Source organism: Ursus arctos, unplaced genomic scaffold (assembly GCF_023065955.2).
Source record: "Ursus arctos isolate Adak ecotype North America unplaced genomic scaffold, UrsArc2.0 scaffold_5, whole genome shotgun sequence".
NCBI classification, from domain to species: domain Eukaryota; kingdom Metazoa; phylum Chordata; class Mammalia; order Carnivora; family Ursidae; genus Ursus; species Ursus arctos.
This window is the reverse complement of record NW_026623067.1, coordinates 62,520,427-62,539,324: the sequence shown is the minus strand read 5'-3', so window position 1 is coordinate 62,539,324 and position 18,898 is coordinate 62,520,427. Positions and strand designations below refer to the sequence as shown.

General features: G+C 40.1%; 1 protein-coding gene across 4 annotated transcripts in view; it reads left to right on the top strand.

Annotated features, from left to right (window-relative positions):
- ARSB (arylsulfatase B) overlaps positions 1-18,898 on the top strand; it is a 162,841-nt gene that overhangs the window by 102,505 nt on the left and 41,438 nt on the right. The window lies entirely within an intron of this gene.

The following is an 18,898-nucleotide window of genomic DNA, read 5'->3' as shown; positions in this document are numbered from 1 at the left end:
CCCCCTCTCCTTTGTTTAGAGGGCGGAGGAGAGAGAAAGAGAGGAGGGGGAGAAGGAGAGAGAGAATCTCAAGCACGCTCCATGCCCAGCACGGAGCCGATGTGGGCGGGGCTCGATCTCACAACCCTGAGATCATGACCTAAGCGGAAATCAAGAGTCAGATGCTTAACTGACTGAGCCACCCAGAGCCCCTCTCAGTTTGTTGTGCAGATTTGTACACTCTGAAAGAATGCATGCTAATAAATTAATCATTGAATTGGCTGTCACCCACTCATTTAATTAGACTAAATCTAGCAAGAGCAATAATACCATACTTTCTTTTCAAAGCACTTTCGTTTCTTTCTGGGCATATTTGTGAAGTAGCAATCCGGGAGCAACTGTCTGTCCTGTAGCCTAAAATTTGATACTGAGCAGAATAAGCAAAGTTAGGGGGGGACGTGTGAAACCCACCACCTCGCAATGAGGAGATGGCTCATTTTTGCATAGAATACCAGAAAGTAGAAAGCATTCAGATTGTCCATCCTCTTTATTATCAGGAAAGAGAAACCGAGGCATTGGTCACACACAGCTAAGAAATAACAGACCCAGAATTCAGGGCTTTCCAGGTTCAAGCCTCACACAAAAGTCACGTCCTCCTAATTTAAGGGGTCTCTTTGTTTTTCTGTTCTACATGGGTTTTGGGCAAAAGGACGCCCAGATGTGTGTTACAATCCTCCACTCAAACGTCACCGGAGCATTACACACTTAAATGTGGCTGGAAAAATGGGTCTAGCTGTGACACTAGCTTGCAGTTTCCTGCACAACCTGTGTGTAGAGCTAGTTATGTAAGTCCTACAGTGCTCTGTAGTGATTACCCTGCAGGATGGTGGTGGGATGAGAGAGAAGGATATGGGGACACGGTGTGTAGCCTAATGAAACATGCAGAGTTCCGGGGTGTCCCAAAGCCTGGGTTTGAATTCCAGTTTTGACTTACTTCCTCTAAGCTTGTGGATAAGTTCTCTGAGTTATCCATTTCCTCACTTATAAATTGAGGACAATTATATCTGTGTCTTGTAAATATGTCCCAACAAGAGTTCATAGCGATTATGTTCTGGCTGCTGGGATTGGGGTGGGGGGTGTCTGCACTTTTTGTTTTATGTATTTCTCCAGTTTTACGTTTTAGTAACGAGCACATCGAATTTCCATAATCAGGAATGAAGCCATAAATATTTACTTTTGAAAACCAGCCTGGGGACGCCTGGGTGGCTCAGTTGGTTAAGCGTCTGTCTTGGGCTCAGGTCATGATCCCAGGGTCCTGGGATCGAGTCCTACATCGGGTTCCTTGCTCAGCAGGGAGTCTGCTTCTCCCTCTGCCTGCTGCTCCCCCTGCTTGTGCTTTCTCTCTCACACACAAATAAATAAAATCTTAACAAACAAACAAAGGAAACCAGCCCGGAGGGTTCTTGCAAGATTGCCGTACCTGGAAAGCTGCTGGGTCTTCAGTGAGTGGGATTTGGGGCTGCACTGGTGTCTTTGTCCCCGGGCCCACCTGTGCGGTGGCAGCGAAGCTAAAGTGTAACCATCCTCCCCCCACCGTCAGACCCTGACGGCCTCCGCTGGCGTTCTTTCCCCTTATTGAATATAGGAGCTCATTTTGCAGCTTGTCCCAAAGTTAGCAGAATTTGGTGTCTTCTCTACCCGCTAATATTTGTCTTTAGCGGCTCATCCAGCGTGCCCTGGTGTAGGTCGGTACATGCCCTTGGTCGCAGAGCCGAAACTCAGGTGACTTTGCCCCTTTTTAATTTTCAAAGGCTTTTCTTCTGCCTCCTTCACTTTGGGGAGCACTAAAGTGTGTTTGGAAATGTGGCCTTTTTGATGCCGAGGGCAGTCCCCCAAGCCTCATATCCCATCCACCCCACTTCACACAGTGCATCTCAAGTAACATGCATCAGCCCTTCACTGTGAACACTTGGTGCTGGAGTACTGGCTTTCATCCTGAGAAAATAAACAAGCCACACCAAACCCACAGCCCTTTAAAAATGCTAATTAATCCCCACCGCAGGTCTGGGCTACACAGAAATGGCAAATCCCACTGCCCCAGTTTTATGTTTGGAGAAATCAGTGTAAGCAACTTTTTTAAGGCTTCCCAGGGCCAGATCACAGCAGCGGACTTGAAGGGCTGGGGCTGGCCCTGCCTCTGGGAGAAGGGCATGTGGCCAGGGCCAGCTGCCTCCCTGAATTCCCTTCTGCACAACACCATGTGCTTACTTGCCCAGAACCCCATTTACACATCAGCTTTTATTTTTTCCCCCAGGGTTACGATGAGGCCAAATCCTCTCGTTTCCAACTGACCACTTATTTATTTGCTTCCTTTTCTTTAATTGTGGTACAGCCGAGAAATTCTAGCCGTGGCTTCCAAGAGCAGCCTGGTAACTCTAGTTGATCCGAAGGTCTATGCTGATTCTGACATTCAACACAGAATAGACCCTACCCTCCACACAGTCCCTCCTCCACACCGGAGCCTGCTCCGTACCCAGGTCTGTTCAAGGTTTGAGGATGTCCAGACTCCCTTTTTTCTCTCCCCTTCTAGACCAGACATCTTTCTACCTCAGTTCCCCAGTCTTAACAATCCATAGGGATAAATCCATATGCCTTTCTTGAAATAGTCAACCGTAAAAGTTTGGGAAAACATAAAACCTCGCTAAATTTTGTGGGTCAGGTCCAACAGAATGAAAGTGTAGTAAGTCCCCTTTGTAAATATTTACTAATCCAGTCAGATTTTTAGGGGCTTGAGGGTGCTTCTGTATAAGACTGAAATAAAACTTTCAAAAACATTTCTGAGAAGAAAGCTGAGTATATGGTCACCCGTAAGTAATCCATAACGTAAGATGTTAGTAATCAGGCATTTATAGACTGAAGTCTGTTACGTCTGGCAACAAATACCTAGGGAGTGAATACATGGCCTCTGCTTCTGAAGAGCCTTTTGAATGAGAGGAAAGACTGTGTGCCCAGGAAATGATAGTAACACAGTAATAAAATAAGTAGCAACAAATGATAAGTGATATAAATTGGATACATAAGCGCTGAGGAGAAATAAAGAAATAATGAGAAGCATTTGGGGGTGATTAGGATAGATTTCCTCAAAAAGTATAGCCTTAAATGTGTCCATTATTTTAATAACTTTGGTTTTATCTTTCTTGATTTAAGTGTGAATGAAGGAAAATAATATTTAACACTGTATTAATTTTCTATCGCTGCTGGAACAAATTACCATAAACTTAATGACTTAAAACCACACAAATTCATGTTACGACTCTGTAGGTTAACAGTCTGACATGGATCTCACTGAACAAAAGTCCAGGGTGTTGGCAGGGCTGTATTCCTCCCTGGAGGCTCTCGGGGAGAATCCACGTCCTTGCTCTTCCAGGCTGGGGAGGCGGCCCCCCTTGCTTGGCCTGTGCCCTCTTCCTCCATCTTGAAAGCCAGTGATGGAGAGTGGAGTCCTTATAGCACATCACTCCAACCTTATTTCTGTCCTCACACCTCTTCTGAGCTCCTCCGCTTTTTAAGGCCTCTTGTGATTACATTCGGCCCACCTGGGTAATTCGGGCTCATCTCCCTCTTTGAAGGTCAGCTGATTGGCAACCTGAACTCCATATGCAATCTTAATTCCCCTTTGCACTATAACCTAACCTATTCACAGCCTCCGGGGGTTAGGACATGGACATCTTTGGGGCCATGATTCTGTGTATCATACACACGTACTCTGTTGCACTAGACTTTATGAAAAATAACAAAAATAGTTGATAATCTAGTTGGAGAAAAGAAGAAAAACATACAAAAAGTTAAAAGAAAATCAAGTAATAGTTCAAGGTCACCGTGGTTGAGATGTTGCAAGCTGGACTTGATTACTTGTCAGATTAATTGCCATACAGTCTGGGAGACAGAGAGCCGCTATTCGAGGGGAGGGCTCAGTCACACAGGCTGGTTACCGAAGGGAGGGAAGCCTTGCCTGGAGCCCTGAATGAGGAGTTCCTGAGCTGGAAAAGGCGATCCTGGGACACACAGGCACGTGAGCAGAAGGGTGTATGTGTAAGCCTGTTGAGACAAAGAGAAGGCAAGAAGGAGAAGATGGGATAATAAAGACAGTATGTCAGACTGAGGAGGATAGACTTGATTCTGATAGGAGGGAAGGTACCTGTTTGTTTCTTTTACAAGTAATACATAGGAGGGATATTGTGTAGAAATTTTGACAAATACAGAAAAGCGCAGAGATAAAGGTAAAAATCACCACAATGCCACTATCCTGCTACCTCAAAGTAAGCAATGTTAATAACTTGGTGTGATTTTTTTTTTTTTCCTGTATTCTCTCTCTCTCCCCTCCACTCACGGACACCCATATATCACACATTCTTACAGAATTTGGATCCTATGATATATTATTTCATTATCTAATTTGTTAGCATAATTAAGGGTAGACATTTTTCAGCTTTAAAATTTTGCAGAACAATTTTATCAATGGCTGCATGGCATTCTCTGACCTGGATCTACAGTTCTAACATGCAGAAGGAATACTTCACCACTTACCCTATTTTTGCATGTGTTAGTATATTTTCAAAGTTTCATTAATATAAATAAAGCTGCAATGACCATCCATTATTTTGGATGCTTTTAATTAACTAGATGGTGGGACCTAAAAGCAAAATTCCTAGGTCAAAGGGCATAGACATTTTGAAGATCCTTTTTTATATATTGGTCAGTTGCTTCCCTGAAATAATGTATGAATTGTTATTTCTATCATCACTGTGTGAGAATGTTTATTTTATGGAATCTCTGCTATAGGATATATTAACATTTCTTAAAACATTTGCCAATTTTGTAAATGGGGAAAATAATGTACTGTCTTAATTCGTATCTCTTTGCTCCTGAGGCTAGGCTTATTTTTTGTGTTTATTGGCTGTAATTACTAGTTCTTATCTTTTTCTCATGTTAAGAGAAAAATGTTTTTCTTATCAATTTATAAGAACTTTTTATATGTTAAAATATTCATTGTTATGTAGCAAATACTTTTGATTTTATTTTATAGTATCATTTAAATTTAAAAAGTAAAAATTTTCATTTTCTAGAATTCTTGTGTTTATATATTTAAACAATTCTTCATCTAAGTTCAAATATTCACTTATATTTTCTTCTAGTTCTACAAAGATTTAGTCATTTACATTTGGCTCTTTAAAAAATGTGTCTTAGGGGGAATAGTATGAATGCCACGTAGGTTTACAATTTAAAAATAGCAAAATCGATATGGCTATGCCTACCATCTTGAAAAAACAATTGAGATTTTGATTAAAGTTGCATCGAACTTATAGATCAATTTGTCCATGAACATAGTATAGCTATGCTTTGCTGTCATCTTCTCTAATGACTTCCTGTAAACTATTATAATTTTCAAGAATTTTTTATTATTTATTTTTGTATATCTTATGTTTTTGTTGCTATTATAAATGGTCCTTTTTTCTTTTTTGAATTCTGTTATTTGTTAGTATATAGGAATGCAATTGAGTTTTGGATATTCACTTCACTTTTAATCTTATATCCAATTAGTGACATTGTTAAATTCCATTACCAAGTCTAATAATTTCTTGAGTTTGTATAACAACAAGGAAATTATCTTTAATAATGACCATTTGTTCTTTTCTAATCATACACCTTTCACTTTTTCTTGTCTTATTGCTATTTTTATTCAGCATTGAATAAAAGAGGTGGTATCAGGCATCCTTGTTTCATTCCTAAGCCCAGAAGGAAAGCTTTCAAAGTATTACCATTAAGTATAATGTTCATTATAGATTTTTTATATTGTCTATCAGAGTAAGAAAACACCCTTCTATTCCTAGTTTGTAGAACCGTCTAAATTATGAATAGGTGTTTGTTTTTTTTTCAAATTTCTTCTGCCTCTATATGATCATATGCTTTTTTCCTGTGATTTGTTAATTTTCTGATGTTAAATTTGCATTGAGTTACATTCCACTTATACACTGCTGGATAAAATTGATGCTTTGTTGAGCATTTTTACATTCATGTTTATGTGTAAGAATATCCTGTAATTATGATTTCTTAAATTATCTTTGTAATATTTTGGTCAAGGTTATGCTGTTTTCATAAAATAACTTGAATGGTGTTCCTTCTTTTTGTGTCTTATGGAAGAGTTTTTTCGTGCACTGGAGATATTTATCTTTTTTTCTCCCAGCTTTATGGAGATACATTTGACAGCACATTATATAAGTTTAAGGTGTATAATGTGACAATTTGATATATGCTTATGTTGTGAAACGATTACCACAATAAAGTTAGTTAACACATCCATTACCTCCATAGTTACCTTTTTTTGGTTTTTTTGGATTTTTGGCAGTAAAACCATTTAAGATCACTTTTTAGATAACTTTCAAGTGTATAGTACACTATTGTTAACTACATACTATGCTGTACTTTAGGTACCCAGAACTTTTTCATTTTATAATTGGAAGTTTGTACCGTCTTACCACCAGCTATCATTTTCTCTACTCCCAGCCCCCTCACCCCTGGCACTATGAATTCAGGTTTTTTTAGATTCCATATATGACTGAGATTATACAGTATTTGTCTTTCTCTGTCTGACTTATTTTACTTAACATAATGTTTTTGTGGTTCATCCATGTTGTCACAAATGGCAGGATTTGCTTTTTTAATGAATGAATAATATTTTATTGTGTGTATGTGTATATATATATTTTTTCCAGTTTTATTGAGGTATAATTGACAAATAAGGTATTTAAATGTACATTGTAGTGATTTGATATACTTATATATTGTGAAAGAAGTCCCACCATCTAGTTAATTAACACATCTATCACCTTACATGTTTATCTTTTGGGGGGCAGAAGACAGAATTTGAGTTCTACTCGGAGCAAATTTCAATTACATAATATACAGTGTTATCAACTATAGTCACCATTTTTTACATTAGCTCCTCAAACCTTATTCATCTTGTAACTGAAAGTTTATACCCTTTTACCACCTTCCCCCTATTTACTACCCCCCCACCCCATTCTGGCAACCACCATTCTTTTTTTTTTTTTTTTAAGATTTTTTTTTAAAATTTATTTGACAGAGAGACAGCCAGCGAGAGAGGGAACACAAGCAGGGGGAGTGGGAGAGGAAGAAGCAGGCTCCCAGCAGAGGAGCCTGATGTGGGGCTCGATCCCAGAACGCCGGGATCACGCCCTGAGTCGAAGGCAGACGCTTAACGACTGCACCACCCAGACGCCCCTGGCAATGACCATTCTACTCTGTTTCTAAGAGTGTGAACTTTTTTATTTTTAAAGATTCCACATGTAAGTGATACTAGGCAGTGTTTGTCCTCAGAGTCTATCCGTGTTGTCACAAATGGCAGGATTTCCTTCTTTCTTATGGCTGAATAATTTTATATATATATGTGCCATATCTTCCTTATCCATTCATCATTCATCCATTGACGGACACTTAAGTTGTTTCCATATCTTGGCTATTGTAAACAATGCTGCAGTGAACATGAGAGTGCAGATTATCTCTTCAATATCTTGTTTTCATTTCCTTTGGATATATACCCAGAAGTAGGATTGCTGGATCATATGGTAGTTCTATTTTTAATTTTTTGAGGAAACTCCATACTGTTTTCCACAGTGGCTGCACCAATTCACGTGATCAGCAGTGTACAAGGGTTCCCTTTTCTCCGCAGACTTGCCAACACTTCTTGCTTTTTGATCCTCTGCCCATTTTTTAATTGGATTTTTCTTCTATTGAGTGGTATGTGTTCCTTTTGGGTATTAACTCCTTATCAGAGATATGGTTTGCAAATATTTTCTCCCTTTCTATAGGTTGCATTTCCATTTTGTTGATTTTTTTTTCTTTTGCCATACAGAAGCTTTTTAGTTTGATGTAGTTTCACTTGACTATTTTTGCCTTTGTTGTTTGTGTTTTTGGTGTCATATCCAAAAAATCATTGCCAAGACCAATGCCAAAAAGTTTTTTCCCTATGCTTGTGTCAAGGAGTTTTACAGTTTTAGACCTTACATTAAATCTTTAGTCCATTTTTATTTGATCTTTGTGTTTGGTATAAGATAAGGGTCCAATTTCATTCTTTTGCATGTGGATATTCAGTTTTTCCAGTATTTAAACTTCTACCATTATTATTATATACTGCATCAGCTACATCCTGTGCATAGTGATAGGTTATATTTTTATCATTAATTTTGTTTTTATTTATCATATATTTATTATCACAAGAAATATTTTATTTCTTCTTCAACCCATAAGTTAAAATTGTGTTTTAAAATTTCAGGGATATGGGTTTTCATCATCTTTTTTGTTTTAATTTCTATCTTGATTGCATTACTACTTGAGAATGTAATCTGCTTGCAAGTAGGTTTTTTTTTTTATCTTTTATCAAACTTTATGAACATTTTACCATAGCAAAATGATCTTTTTTTTAAGTGTGTGATTTTTTTTGTTTTGTTTTTTAATTTGCCTAAAAGCCCATTTTATCTGCTTTGAATCTAGGAATACCAGCTCTCTTCTTCTCTTTTGGTTAATAATCTCATGAAGCATCTTTGTCAACCTTTTAACTTTCAAACTTTCTGCATTTTCAGTGTTTTAAATACATCTCTTTTAAGGAGCATATACCTGTTTTCTTTTCTTTAGTCTAGTCTGCCAAACTTCAGTTTTGTTTAAGAGCGTGTAAGAGTTTCAGTTACTCTACTTTCTCACCAACATTTAACATTGGCAGTCTTTTTAATTTTAGCCATGCTAGCAGGTATGCAATGATAAATCACTGTGGTTTTATTTTGCTTTTGTTAAATGCTTGAATACAATTGCTACTTAAATTTTGTCCAGTTTCCTGGCTGTTTGTGGCAGAAAGATAAATCCAGTCCCTACCACTTACTTGGTTAGAAGCAGCAGTCCTCCCCTTGTAATTTTCAAGGTTAATTTCTTAACATATTGCCAAGGCATTTGAAAAGTCTTTCTTTTCTTTTCTTTTCTTTTTTTTTTAAGATTTTTTTACTTATGGGGGTGGGGGCAGAGGGAGAGAAACTCTTAAGCAGATTCCATGCTCTTTGCAGAGCCCAACGTGGGGCTCGATCTCACCACCCTGAGATCACGACCTCAGCCGAAACCAAGAGTCAGACACTTAACTGACTGTGCCACCCAGGTGCCCCTGAAAAGTTTTCCTTTTAAAAATAAAGCTATGTAGCTTGTCTTGCTGTTTTTGGAAGGATGGTCTATTGGGATTTCTTGTTCACCATCCTGCCAGAAAGGAATGTTTACTATGTGGTGTAAATGAGAGAACTAAAGTTTTTTTTATTTAGTTATCAATATTTTTAGTATCGTGTATTAAATTATTCATTCTTGCTCACTGTCTTAGTTCACAAAAAGTAGAGCTTGAGACAAAGACTTGCATGTAGTTAGTTTATTTGGGAAATAATCCCAGGGTGTAAGAGTGAAAAACAGATTTAATTTTATATAAATTACATATAGACTTCAGTGCTTACTTCCTTTTACTGTAATTTCATCTTGAGATAGAAATTTTATTTTGATTCTTTTCGTTCGTTTGGTACATCTTTGAATTATCATCTTTCCATGGAAACTTCCTGGGTAATATGCTTTCTGAAGCCTTGCATATTTGAGGATATAGCTTTCTGTTACTTTTGCCCATAATGACAGCTTGGTTGGGTAAATAATCCCATGGTTTGGTTTTTTTTTTCCTTCACGATTCTGTAGACGTTGCTTATGGTCTCTGGCGTCTATTGTTGCAGAAAAGTAATCTCAGTATAGCCTGATACTCTTGCTTTGGAGGTATCTAGTTTTCTCCCCTGATTGGATAATTATAGTGTTCTGTCTTTGGTACTGATAGTTAAAAACATATATATATACATATATATATACACATCAACAGTGTATTTTGGATTTATTTCATCAGTTTTTCTTGGTAGAGAGTAAGTACTGCACAATTCAAGATTTTTCATTCCAGGAAAGTTTTAATCTGATAGACGTTTGGATTTTTCTCTTTTTAAATGCCCTCTGGTCTTTTGGGCAGTAACACCACTTACCTGTATGCTAGATAGCCTTTGTCCTTCATACATATATTCTTTCACTTCTCATTTTTATCTCTTTGCCATTTTCCCCCACATTTTCGGATGAGTTCCACTTCACTGATCTTTTTGTTTGTTTGTTTTGTTTACAGATCTCATTCGGTGTCTCTTTAATGCTTCCAGTGGCATATTTCAAAATATAGTCTGGCAGATCTTTTTCTGCCTTTCTGTAGGCTTTCCAGCTCTTTTTGTTTTAAAAAATCAGTTTTATCATTGTGTCTTTTTCCTCCTTCATAGAGTTGATATTTCAGTTGACCGTATTAAGTACACAAAGTTGAGGCTGACAGTTGACTCTTTCTTCAGTAAGTAGTTGTCAGGGATGCTACGCCTTGACCTCTATAGTGATATGTTCATCTCCTTTTATGTTGTGCAATATTATCATATTTATGTATATTTTATTCTGTTCATATTTTATTACTGAGTGTAAATGAGGCGGGTTTTGCTAAAAATGGCATAGATCAATTATCTTTGGGTTCCATCTTTCATGCTGTTAGAATACTTCCAATATAAAAGCAGGAGGACTCTTTCGTAAAAGATACATAGAAACAGTTCAGTGAGCTAACAGCCAATGGATGAGGGAAAACGGTCTGGTGCAGTGGGCCCTCCTAGTAGGGGAAAATAGTCTCCAGGTGGTTTCTTTGTATTTGATGGAGCCCTTGATCGAGAGCCGATTTTATGGACTCTATTCCAGGTATGCAAGCACCTATACCCAGTTCCTTCCTACTGCGCCCTGTGTTAGGATGGGTCCTCCTGCGTGCGGTCTTTTCATCTAGCATGCTGGAGATGCCCCTGGACTTCCTCCTGACTCACAGCAGTGAAAGAGGTTCTCACTTGAAGGCTTCCTTTCTATCCTGTGACCTGCCCTGATGTCCAAATTTGGAATGTTTGTGAAAGTCGGCTAGAAGGTCTCTTACTTATTTCCTGGGGCACCATACCATTTTCTCAGGAAAGGAGCTTTTAGTTAGGTCTAGCTTCTCCCTTTAAAATGTCAGCGGCGTTAGAGACCTGTGCTTAGTTGCCCTCTCACCTAAATGTCTCCACATAAGCAGTTTGAAAGAGGGTACATACATGATTACGTAAGGGAGTTGAGAGCAATCACATGGAGAAAAGTCCGGAGAAGACACTAATGGCGACAGTGCACTGTGTTCTAGGAACTCTCTAGGCACGCTTCCACCCATGCACTGTCCCCATGCCTGCGTTACTTTAGAGCACACAGCAGCATCTGTCATAATTGTATTCTAAATGTTTATCATCTTCTGCTCCCATTAAAATAAAAGCTCCATGAGGGCAGACCTTTTTATCTTTTGCATTCATTACTATACCCAAGTATCCTGAACAGTGTCACGACAAAAAGCGGTTGTTAACTAAATGTCCTCATTTAAAGGTTATTTTTTAAAAGATTTTATTTATTTATTTGACAGAGAGCGAGAGTCATTTAAAGAACAACGAAAAAAGGAAAGACTTGAGAAAGCCTTCAGCAGATCTTTTACAAAGAGCGTGGATAGATGTCAGAGGCACTTGATTTGTGATAGCTAATGTTTGTTCATAAAGTAAGATACAGAAAACTTAGATTTGGTTTACTTGACGGCTATGTAAGAGACTCAAGTGTACTTGTGTCCAACATGAGTATAAATTTATGATGACTTATCAGGAAGTTATGATTATTTTGGCAACTTACAAAAATTCATTTCAGAGCCTTTTATATCATTTTGTAAAAATTTCTTACGGAAAATCATTCGGTGCTTATCTGACTTTTAGCTCCTTTCTCAAAAGAGAAAATAAGAATAAAAGAGGAAAGAGAGAGAAACTCAACTCAGGTATCACTCTCTCTTATAATCATTTGCCTGAGATATAAGAATTATTTGTAATATATATATTTCATTTAAAGAAAGTTGAGGGAGCTCCTGGGTGGCTCAGATGGTTAAGTGTCTGCCTTGGCTCAGGTCATGATCTCCAGGTCCTGGGATCGAGCCCCACGTCCAGCTCCCAGCTCGGTGGGGCGTCTGCTTCTCTCTCTCCCTCTACCCCTGCTTGTTCTCTCTCTATCTGTCTCTCCCTCAAATGAATAAATATCATCTTTAAAAAATAATAAAAAATAAAAAATAAATAAAGTTGAGGGTTGGGTTTGGGTTATTTCTTGGAAAAATTAGAATACAGTACCTGATTTCTAACTGTTAAAACTCATCTTTAAACATTTAAATGTTAGAGACTGAAAAAAAATCTAAACTTTTACCTTCTTCTAATTTTAACTATATTTTCAAATGTATATGAGGTAATTTTTTCTTTCTCTTTTCACAAATTATAAAGAACAGCATTTATCCTGCATTGAGCTCAAATGATTACACATTCTTTTAAAATGAAAATGTTGACAGTGGAAACCAAATTAGAAAAGAATGCAGAGAGATGTTCATAAATCACCAGCCACTCGGGAGAGCATGCAAGCAAATCTAAGAACTATGCGTCTTTCATAATTTTACATTTTCCCTTTTAAAAACTCCTTTCCAGTTTGTTGATGGTTCAGCATCTCCTAGCATGACATCAGCTCTTCCATTGTGCAGTAACTGCTTTCTTTTAGATAACTTGATGGCACTTCATCGAGTGTTAGTGATTAAGGTGAATTAGAAAACCAGCTAACTGGATTTGAGTTTAAATTCCCTTGCCTGATAAACTAAACACATTCCTGACCTTAGACCTGCTTTTGAGCTCTCCGCAAAACTTACCTTGCCCATAGGCTGCTTTGCTTCTAGAAGCAGAAGTAAGCGGGTGAGAGAAAACACACGTTTTAGAGTCAGTGATCAGTCAAAATCCTGTGTCCAAATGCACAGCATTATCGGTGCACTTCTGCAACCATTCAGACGCTTTCAGACCAATCATCCTCTTTTCTCTATCTTATCTTGACCCCCAATCCGGAGCATAGTGACCTTGGCATTGTTTTTCCAAGTCAGAAAACCAAAGCTGGTTATTTGAGCTGTAGTCTCTCTTCAGCAGTCAGGGGCAGATTCTCATCTCCAACCAGCAACGTAGTGATGAAAATACTAGCAATTAGCCTGGTAACGGGGAAGAAAAAAGCTGTCTGTGAACAGTACTGGCAACTTTTCTGAATGTCCTAGGAACTCACCTCTGATCACCAGGAGACAACACTTGCATTTGTAAAGGTCTGCTCCATCCCCCCACTCTAAACCAGAGCTTCTGTGAGTTGACTCAGTATAGGGGTGACCTGATTCAGGATTTCTGAGGAGCTCCCAGGTGCTGCTACTGCTGGGTCTCTGAGCACACTTCCAGTAGCCAGCTCCCAGGTGCTGCTACTGCTGGGTCTCTGAGCACACTTCCAGTAGCCAGCCCCCCATGCAGGAAGCACTTTTACCCAAATGGAAATCCAAGATTTATAATTTTTTAAAAAGATTTATTTATTTATTTTTGAGAGAGAGAGAGAGAGAGAGAGAGAGCACTCGAAAGAGCAGGGGGAGGGACAGAGGGAGTGGCAGACTCCCCGCTGAGCAGGAAGCCTGATGCGGGGCTGGAGGACTCCAGGATCATGACCTGAGCCTAAGGCAGACCTTAACCATCTGAGCCACCCAGGCGCCCTCAAGATTTATAATTTAAAATGTGTGAATATTTGATATAAGACTAATTAAATATTTTGTGAGATATGCAGTTGGAGACAGAGATACAAGACCTTAAATTTCAGAACTGTTTTATAATTACTAATATATTAATTATATAGCTATTATATTAATTATATAATCAAAATAGTAATTGTAATTATAATTTTGTAATTTCCCCGTGAGTTCCTGCTTAGGCTAACTGGGTAGCATTTTACGTGATCTTTCTCATTGTCCAAATTGACTTCTGATCCTAAAGTAATCTGGTGTTTTATGAAAAAAATTCAAAGTATATTCAATTGAGCAAGGCATGAAGATTTTAGAGCTCAACTCAGAAGCTCAGTTCCTTTTTCCTTTTGTTTCTGATATTCCCATCCTATCAACAATCAGGAGGAAAATCTAAACTTCTAAAAAACGGCAGTGAGCTGAGCATCCCGCCCACCTAGGAAGTCAAGAATGAGGTACTAATACTTCTACCTAAATTCTCTGAGACCCTGCTTATGAATTCTGACACCTTTGAGGTCATGAGTTCTGACACCTTTCAGGTACTTCCTCTGGTCTTGCAGAATATTAGGAATGGGTATAGACAACCCCAACAAGCTCCCAGAGACAGTAAGTAGAGAAATCGGGGGACTAATGGTGCTACTTCTGTGGAGAAGGAGACTTGGCGGTGCTCACGCCGAGTATGCAGCAGAGAGGGTACTGGCACAGGCGCTGACATCCACACGTCTGTCTGGGTGGTCAGAGCAGTAGCTGTGACACCTGCTGGTCAGTCAGTGTCTCTGAGGGACACAGAGTGCCCTCGCCCGGAGTCGTTATGTGAGCTCGGCTGGCATCCTGAGTCAACAAGCTTGTTTTCTCGCCTTGCCTTTCAAACATAAAGAGGTACACATGTCTACAATATCAGAGAATCTGAAAACCGGATCTCATCAATGAACACATGCAGGGGGACAATGGGAGAATCTGATGTTCCTAAAATAATTGCAAAGATCTATTCCTGGGGTACCTGGGTGGCTCAGTCTGTTGAGTGTCTGCCGTCGGCTCAGGTCATGATCCCAGGGTCCTGGGATGAAGCCCCAAGTCCGGCTCCCTGCTGAGCAGGCAGTCTGCTTCTCCCTCTGCCTGCTTCTCCCCCTGTTTGTGTGCATACTCTCTCTCTCTCAAATAAATAAATAAAAATCTAAAGAAAAAGATCTATTCCTTCTCTTTCCCCATGAATTGCTGCCCTTGTTTAGAACGTCCTAAGGACTCAGTATAATTTTCCTTTGCAGTGTTTAGAGGTCACAAACAAAACATCGTATGCAATATTTAGGAGGAAAAAGCCACAGAATATAAAATTTTATATTCAGTATCATCTCAATTATAAATTATAGGCATCAAAACAGAATTAGAAGGAGCAGACCAAAATGGTGTGATGGTCCATGACCTTTGGAGAATGAGGTTATGGATGATTTCCAGTTATCTTTTTCATTCCGTTCAGCGTAGGCAGGTTTTCTACAAGTTTGTCTTAATTCTGCAATTAAAAAGAGAAGAAGAAGGAAGAGAAAAAGAAAAGAAAAAGGAAACAAAGCAAACAAGGATCAGGCTAGACGTCCCTGAACCTAGGTCCCCTCCCACCACATGTGTGTAAATCTCTGTTCAGGGACTTGATTCTGTAGTTAATTGTTTGATGTTTTTATGTGGTATAGATCTGTCTACTGCCACAGTGACAGAAATAAATTAGAGTGTCTCGGTAAAGACCAAACTCATCAATTTTTCCAAAATCTGTATTTGATTAATTCTACAAAGGTCCAGGTCAGAGTTACTCCTCAAACCTTATTATTCCAATAAAGAAGCCCAGAGTTTCCAGGTTTGTCAGGAAATTCATTATCACAGCAAAATAGCAAAAGGTCACAAAATGTCTCCTTCCACAATCAAATAGCATATTAGAAAAATTTCTTTTTCTCCACAATTCATTACCCCAGCAAAACCAAGAGAAACCTCTGACATTTCAGATCCTTTTGCTTCGGGGGAAATAAATATTCCATAGATCATGGAGAAAAATGACAAACAAATTAATGAAAAACAAATACACTCCTGCAGTGTGCTCAGCCATGCCAGACCAAACACAAGGCAAGGTGAGCTTTATTCTCAGGGCTTTCCAGCTCTGAAGAGTGACAGTTTCCATAATGACCTCAGCTCTTTAGTTATAGAAAGCTGTGCACACACCAAAGAAACACAAATTAGAGAAACATGCAGTGGAAAAACAGAAAGAGGAATTCTGTTATTTCATGCATATTTAACTGGGAAAGTCAATGCTGGCAAAGCATGATTGAAATCTTGAGCTAATAAGGAGAAGCACGCTAGTATTCACCCCTCTCTTCATATTGCTTTATACAAAATTGTAACTTGACTGAATCGAGCTCAGTTTTCCCACATCCTAAAAATTCCTTCCTTTCATTCTGCCTCATTCTGGCACCTTTTTTTCCCTAAAGTTTCTCCATATCTTCAGTTTCCATTCACTGACAAACTAATTTTCCCACCAAGTACATTTCCATTTTGCTCTTTTAAAAACACAAACAGTACAAATAAAGTCAAAATTCACTGTGACTCCCTGCCTTAGTCTACTCCCCAGAGGTGACCACTGGTAATAGTTGTGTCTTTCCAGACACTATAGTTGTACTTACTTATATAATGTGGACATTGCGTGCGTGTGTGTGTGTGTGTGTGTGTGTGTGTGTGTGTATAGAATACTTTTTCTATGTCAGTGATGCCATGTAAAATGTACTTTTTTGTGACATGTTTTCCACTCAATGATCTGCCTTGGAGATCTTTCCTGGTCAGTACGCATAGAGCGGTGGTTTTCAACTGGGGGCAGTTTTGCTCCTCTGGGGACATTTGGCAGTTTCTGGAGACATTTTTGGCGATCACAGCCTGGGTGGCGGTGCTACTGGCATCTCGTAGGTAGAAGTCTGGGTGCTGTTAAACATCCTGCAATGCACGAGACCGCCTGCAACAAATTGTCCACCCAGAGCCGCCTGGGTGGCGCAGTTGGTTAAATGTCTGAATCTTGGTTTCAGCTCAGATCATGATCTCAGAGTCCTGGGATCAAGCCCCGCATCAGGCTTTGTGCTCCGTGTGGAGTCTGCTTGAGATTCTCTCTCTCTCCCGCTGCCCCCCCACCACTCATGCACGTGTGTGCATGCTCTCTCTCTCTCAAACAAATAAATAAATCTTCTAAAAAAAAAAAGGAATCATCCACCCAAAATGTGAGTAATGCTGAGGTTGAGAAATGATGGGGTGGCTACTTTATTCTTTTAACTGCTACCTAGTATTCTGTAGTTTATTTTACCAGTCATGTAACAATGTACATTTAGATGAATTTTTTCAAACGTTTACTTGTAACCATCATTCAGCGTTTCTTCCATTTACTTTTTACCCAATTGCAATCTGCTTTCTTCCCCAGACATCCCCTAGGTTACCGGTGGCCTCCTAATTTCCACAGCCCTCTTGGCTCCTTTTCAGGACAAGCTGACTTGGCCTTTCCCTGACGCTTCTCAGTGATCATTATGGCCTTCCCCCGGAAGTACTTGGCCCCTTGGCCCCAAGACTCTGCCTCTCTCTATATCTGCTGCCCCTTTTCGAGCCCTGGAGCTGGCCAGCCACCATGCCCTGAGCTCTTGCTGTCCTCCAGGCGCTGTGCTCGGCATCCCGGCGTGAGGATGAATGGCAGCAGGTCCCTGCCCCGGAGCCCCTCTGGTTTAGGAGACAGGCATAGCCATGAGCTGTGCAAAGGGAAGCATGCCCCAATTACACTGTAGGCAGAGTTTGCTGAGTGATTCAATAAATGATTAGCTATAGTAGGAAAGATTTTAAAGGACTACACAAAATGTCTCTCCTTCATGGTTCAGAATGTACTGCATATTTTGTCTTCTTGCCTACTTCTCCCATAACATACGTTTAAAAAATAAATCAAGGAGAATGCTTTCTTCACATTTTCCCACCAGCACTCTTTTTCTCTGCTTTGAAACAGCAACTGCATTGTTTCTCTCTTAGTCTGTGGGGAATGCACTCAGCCTTGGCCAAAGCAGAGAAAAGATCAAATTAGAGAAGCAAGTCTGCTTGCTGCTGGCTGACGGGCAGGAAGCAAGGCTGGCACTCCCTCCTCTCCATCGGGAGCTTCCTTCTCCTACCCTTCTCTTCAGCTGCCTGGGTTAGAGGACCCCAGGGCTGGGCTGTAACAGCTGCCCAGCCCTTATTTCCCAGGATCAGGGATCTTAAGCCCCTACCTGAAACCTGACAGCAAAGGAAATCTCAACTGTTAAGTCCAACTCAGTGCTCAGAGTGAACTCCTTAAACATGTACTGAGTGTTCCCTGGGCAGGCCTGGGGAGACACGAAGATAAATGGGATGTAGCCCCTGCCCCTGCAGGGCTGGAGGGTGTTGGGGGGTCGGGGGGTACATATAAATAGCTACTCAGTGCAAAACAGAAAGAATAAAGGGAGCCCTTAAATGAGGATTGAGCAAAGTTCCTTAAGGAGAAAGGTGTGGGGGGAGGGAGTTGGTGGGGATTAGTTTTGCTCAGGGATCAAGCAAGGCACTTGGAAATCATCTCCCTTCTCTCTTAGAAATAAGAGCATTTTTGTTGGATGGATTCATTTGATTTAAACAAGGAAAGTAGGATTTCTGGAAGGAGGAATGAAGCGTCCAAAGAGCTGGATTCTCGAGTCCCATTCTGCTGAGCACCATGTAGCTTGGGTAAGCCCGAACCTTAGACATGGGAGCTTTTATCTGCTGTTTATCTCGGGACCCAGGACAAGCATCGGGATCATGGCTCTCTCAGCCCCAGAGGCTCTAGTCCTGCGGCCCCGCTTGTGTGTCAGGGATCTTAATTTGACTCATTTCTGTTCAAGTTCATTTTGTGCCAGTCACATTCTCTAGTTCTTAAAGGCGCACCCAGCAGTTGCTCCGGGTCTGTGTGTCGGTGTCGTGCAGGGTCTGTATTGATCTTTCGAACGGTGTCAAAGCCAGCTGGGGTCCCTGGAGCATCAAGCATCTAGCTTGAGCTCAGAGGCTTTTGCTGAAAACTGCAAGCCCCGGCCGAGGGCAGAAAGGAAGGTTCGACGCTGTGCGGGACTGGGGAGCGCGGCACCCACGGGGGAGAGGGAGGTGGAGCCA